General features: G+C 47.0%; 1 pseudogene; it reads right to left on the bottom strand.

Moving 5' to 3' along the window:
- Window positions 1-4,141: 4,141 nt before the first annotated feature.
- LOC122681076 lies at window positions 4,142-4,836 on the bottom strand (annotated as a pseudogene).
- Window positions 4,837-5,911: the final 1,075 nt, after the last annotated feature.

Genomic DNA, 5,911 nt, shown 5'->3' on the forward strand with positions numbered 1-5,911 from the left:
CACCTTGCTTGTTTAACTTATATGCAAAATACATCATGTGAAATGCCAAGCTGGATGAAGTACAAGCTGGAATCAAGATTGCAGGGAGAAATATCAATAACCTCAGATACACAGATGACAGCACCCTTACTGCAGAAAGTGAAGAGGAACTAAACAGCCTCTTGATGAAAGTGAAAGAGGATAGTGAAAAAGCTGGCTTAAAACTCAACATTCAAAAAACTAAGATCATGGCAGCAGGTCCCATCACTTCATGGTGAATAGATGGGAAACAATGGAAACAGTGAGAGGCTTTATTTCTGGGGGCTCCAAAATCACTGCAGATGGTGACTGTAGCCATGAAATTAAAAGACGCTTGCTCCTTGGATGAAAAGGTGATCTAGACAGCATATTAAAAGAGACACTGCTTGGCCAACAAAGGTCCATCTAGTCAAAGCTATGGTTTTTCCAGTAGTCATGTATGGATGTGAGAGTTGAACCATAAAGAAAGTTGAGCCCTGAAGAACTGATGCTTTTGAACTGTGGTGTTGGAGAAGACTCTTGAGAGTCCTTTGGACTGCAAGGAGATTCAACCAGTCAATACTAAAGGAAATCAATCTTGAATATCCCTTGGAGGACTGATGCAGACGCTGAAACGCCAATACTTTGGCCACCTGATGTGAAGAACTGACTCATTGGAAAAGACCCTGATGCTGGGAAAGATTGAAGGCAGGAGGAGAAAGGAAAGACAGAGGATGAGATGGTTGGATAGCATCACTGACTCAATAGACATGAGTTTGAGCAAGCTCCAGGAGTTGGCAATGGACAAGGAAGCCTGGAGTGCTATAGTCCATGGGATCATAAAGAGTCGGACACAACTGAGTGACTGAACTGAACTGAACTTAGCCCTCAGCCATGCTCAGGTGGGCAGCCTTAGACCTTCAGTGGGGTTGCCAGGCAGGTTCCCAGAAAGAGGCAGATCCTGGGGGCCTGTTCTCAGCGGGCCATTAGGTGCCAGTTGGTGTGATATTGGGTGAAGGTAGAATTTCTCCAGCTGAATTTGCTCAGCAGACATGCACACACACACACTCACAGACACACACACCCAGGAGACCAGTTTTTCCTTGTAAAGGCCAGGGAAACATCTAATCTAAAGACAGTGCAGCCTCAGAGCTGCAGGAGGCCTGAAGTCTGGCATGGGGACTGCCTGGCCATGGGGGCTACTGAATGAATGAAGAGCTTCCAAGGTCAGCTCTGTCATAACCAGGAATGCTTATCTCTTTCTCTATTTTTTTTTTGCTATGCGGATGGTTCTAACTTCTCATGCAGATATTATATTTGGAAGAAGCATTTTTTTAAATTTCTTAAAATATTAAACTTAGGAAGAAATGCGTTTAGAGAATGTAAACATGTCTGCAAAAATGAATGCCTGTTTTATTCTTCTCCTGAAAAGGCCAACATAAAGGAAACTAATCTTGGGAAAAAGCAGAGAAAAAAACTCCACACTCCTCCTGTGCATCCTTCCTGTCGGGCCACCACTCCTATCTAAAATCTGTCTTAAAAGACCCTTGGAGGAGAGAGAAGGAGAGTGGGTACTGGGAGCTGTCCTAGAGAAGGGGAGGTAGGATGCCTGGCTAGTGCTGCTTTCCCATCCCTGGGCACCAAACCCCCTTCACCACGAGCAGCCTAGACAGAACCATCCAGGTGGGTTGGTAAATAGCAGATCTTCTGAGAAGGGTGCCTTTCATCTCTGCCCTGGCAATCCTCCAATCAGAGGATTACCATCGTTATGTATTTCTGGCCCCCTTTTGAGCAATTCTAAATTTTTGAGGGGAGCTGGACACAGAAGTTTTGAAGAAGAGCCCCCCACCCACCGCCAGTGATTTTAATATACATCTGGTACTAAGACCCATTTAGGAGATGAGGGGAAACCCAGAGCTCTCACTGGGGAGGGTTCCCGGATGGGAGGGTCCTTGACCATGACCTCTAAGTTCAGCTCTCCTCCAGGTCCCAGGGGCATGAAGACTCAGAGCCAGATTGACCTGGCCCCCAGTGGACAAGACCTCAGGAAGGAAAACAAACCTATTTCCTGTGGAAGCAAAACCTGTCTATTTAGATGGTCAACAAATAATCTTAAATTCTCTCAATTTTTTTTTCCTTAAGAAATGAATAACATGGGACTTCCCTGGTGGTCCAATGGTTAAAACTCTGCACTCCCAAAGCAGGAGGCAGGGGTTTGACCCCTGGTCAGGAGGCACTAATGGTAAAGAACCTGTCTGCCAATACAGGAGACATAAGAGATGTGGGTTGGATCTCTGGGTCGGGAAGATCCCCTGGAGGAGGGCATGGCAACCCACTCCAGTATTCTTGCCTGGAGAACCACATGGACAGAGGAGCCTGGCAGCTTGCAGTCGTAGGGTCACATAGAGTCGGATACAACAGAAGTAAGATAGCAGCACACACATGTGGGCAACTAAGGTCCCACTCGCTGCATGTGGCACAGCGAAGCCAAAAGAAAGAAACAAGAAACGACTCGGTGACAGCCATGAACTTCCCACCCCACCACCTCAAGTATCTGCATTAGCCCCTGCCTTCACCCTGGCTGAAGCTCCCCCCCTCCACTATTCCTGGCATCCCATGTGCTGTCAGCCCAGGGGAGGGGAGGGATTTTGTAACTCTGCCTTCCTGTGGGTGAGGGCTCCCCCGACCCCGTTTCTCTTCCAACAGAGCTGTGGCTCATCTCCACGTGTGAGTACCAGTTCTCAGGTTTATCCTGATCTCTGGGGATGAGAAAGGAGGGGATTAAGGGCTCTAGCTACGAAGTTCCTTTCTTCCCCTACGTCACTCTGAAGGGTCACTTACCCTACCAGGACAGGGGCAGTGGCAGCCAGAGACAGTTACCCAACAAGTGAAAAGTAACTTAGATGAGGGACGGCAGAGCTGGAGGGATGTTCATTCTTAGACCTTCTCAGTGCTCACTGACTTAGAATCACATCTGAAAACAACAGCAAAGAATAGAAGGGATTTGTCAAGATAAGGGGATGCCCTGCAAAAGGAAATAGGGTGATCCCTCCCAGAAATTTCCAGCTAGCTTTCCGGAAAGCCACCCCAGGACTAATCAGAGCGACTAAGACAAGAGTAATAGATGCTTCTGTTTGCTAATGCCTGTCATTGCCAGGGATTGTGCTTTATCTTCATTATCTGATTTAAGATTTCAATGAATGTAGCAAGACAAGCAATATTATTGTCTCCACTTTACAGATGAGGAAACTGAGGCTCTGAGAGGCTGGCTCCTTTGCCCAGAGTCACACAGTCACTAAATGCTAGCCATGGATTACAACCCAAGTTGTTTTATCTGAGACTGGATGACCTCCAATGTCAACTATCATTTCTTCATCAACATATTTGCCTACTGGGCATCCTCACTGCCACCCTCCCATCAACTCTTACCAGCTGTACCTGGGTCAGAAGCCATTTTGCAGTGTAGGGTGCAGTGTTAGCAAAACAGTCTGCTGTTCAATACCCTTCTCTGTATCTATGGGGTTAAGTTCTGGGCATATCACCTTCAAGCCCAGTACAATAATTCTCCAGGAAAACAGCCTAAGCAGGTACACATTCTTAACCCTGGCCTTTCTCTCCTGGGCTTCCTTCTCAAGTCCTCCCTTCTTGTTACTTATTGAGTCCCTACCTGTCCTTCCAGGGGGCCATGTGGGGTCATGACAGTCACGGATTCCGGAGTCAGCCAGACCCCAGGTCATTCATTACCTCTGTAGTGGGGCTATGGTGTCACAAATGCGAGAGAGAAAAGCAAAGGGCCAGAAGATGCTTGGTATCCAGTAAATCAGCATTTTGAAAACTGAGTCACATCTAAGGCATGGGTTGGGGCCAGAATTTTTATGTGTTGACTTGGACACCATCCTTTCACATCCAGTCAAACTCTCTTTCTTGTCGGAGTTTAAATGTTCCTCCTTTGCCTCCCCTCCCCAGTCCCCTGAACTGAAATTCCTGGTTCCTTTCTCTCACTGTGTAGCATTCCCCTTTCCTGAAAATGCTTCGATTTGGCAGCAAAATGAACTGCACATTCTTTTTTTTCCTCACTGATTAACTTTTTATCAAATTTCATAGCAGTGTGGGGTGTCTCTTTTGGATCTTAGAGTCTCAGGGTTCAGAGACGTGGTAACATGGCCATGGTGAATTGGAGAATTTGGTCTCTGACAAGTACCTGCTGCTTTAAGCCTGATTCTGCAATGGCTGCCAGACAGTCAGCCCTCCACTGGAGCTGTCCTGCTCCATGGCCAAAGCAAGAGCATGGGCAGTGAACCGCAAGCATTTTCCCTTGGTCACGCCTTCCCAGCTGGTAGCATCGACATAGCCATAGATATAGGAGCTCCCAGAGCCTGTAATGGCAAAGGCCTGCAATCATACCCACCATGGGCACCGAGGACGCTTGAGCCCCTTCTTGGGGGTCCCAGCCAGCAGTGATGATTCCTGCCATCAGGCCTTCTTGGTGTCAGTGATAAATCTCCTTAAGGAGGCTGGCCACTGTGTGTACCAGTGGAGGCTCATTCAGTTCAATGCTGTGGAAACCAAGCTGATAAGTGACTGTGTCAGCTCCTGCCTGGGTATCAGCTGCTGAGGCTGAGCTGCAGCAGAAAATATGGTCTTGAATAGGGGTCAGCTTGGCAATGTACGACCCAGTGGTGGCTCTGGAGCCTGCTCCTAGAACCATGCCCCCATCAACTTGCACAGCCATGAGAGTGGTCCCTGGGGAATCTTCCCGGTTCTCCCAGTCGGGGGCGATGGCCTCAGGCCCCCAGGCTGGTGCTGGCCCGGCTCCAGAGCAGCTACAAAAGTGGTCATCATCTTTCTCCTCCTGAACTGTACATTCTTGAAGGCAGCTTCCTGGTGGGTTTTTTTGCTTTTTTGGACATTGTGTTAGGTACACAGTGGGATAGTAAGGCCATTCTGGACACTGATTCATTGAAACAGTTACTTTTGGGCTCTGTTTAGAACAGGAGAAACTCCAGGTGACTGCAGCAGTGCTGGTCTGAGCACTCGGGGAAGGCTCAGATGCTTATTGCTAATACAGGCCACCTGGACCTGTAGTATCTTCCACACTAAGAGTGAAAACCCACCAGATGCACAGACCACACCCTGGCCTGGGAGCAGGGCCATTCACCTTGCTGTCTTTCATATGCAGGAACACCTCATTTTAATACAGGTGATAGGGTATACCAAAGTGGTAATTTTCCAACCTGTGGGGCAGAAGATCTCTGGGGAGAAGCAGAATTACCCCCAAGAGTGTGGCCTATGGGCTGAGTGACACTATGCTTCCTAACCGAGGTGTATTTCACTCAACTTTGGATGCCACGGGCGGTAAACCCACCAGTGTTTTTACATGCACTAGAAAATAAACACTGACATTAGATTATCGGCACAATGGCCAAGATTTCACCAATGGTCAAGAACACAACATTACTATAAATACCAAAGCCTAAAACAGAAAGCGTTCTTTGAATTTGCTAAAATAGTATATGGACTATTTTTTGAATTAAAGTAGGCATCTCTTTAAGCCAGATTCAGTAACATTCAAGTTTACTTTAAAATGTGAACTGAACTTACTACGGTACCATTTTCCATTTTTCAATGGCTGTAGGAAACACAGCTATTAAGGGTGATTTTGATCTTAAAAGAGACCTTCCTTTTCAATAATGTTGAAACTCCCTGGAGATTCCTGTGAAAAATCATTATCTCTCAGGGAGCAGATGAAGATTGAGCAGTAGGTCCCAGAGGGGCTGCTGATTAGAGACAATCAGTAAGGGAACAAGTCTATCCTGAAGTGTGGCTACCACACTCTGATCGTGTTACTCTCTAAAGTGAATATACTGTAGTTTCTGCCAAAATCACAGAAGGCCATAAAATAGACTAAGAAACA

Source organism: Cervus elaphus, chromosome 23, assembly GCF_910594005.1.
Source record: "Cervus elaphus chromosome 23, mCerEla1.1, whole genome shotgun sequence".
Classification (NCBI taxonomy): Eukaryota; Metazoa; Chordata; class Mammalia; order Artiodactyla; family Cervidae; genus Cervus; species Cervus elaphus.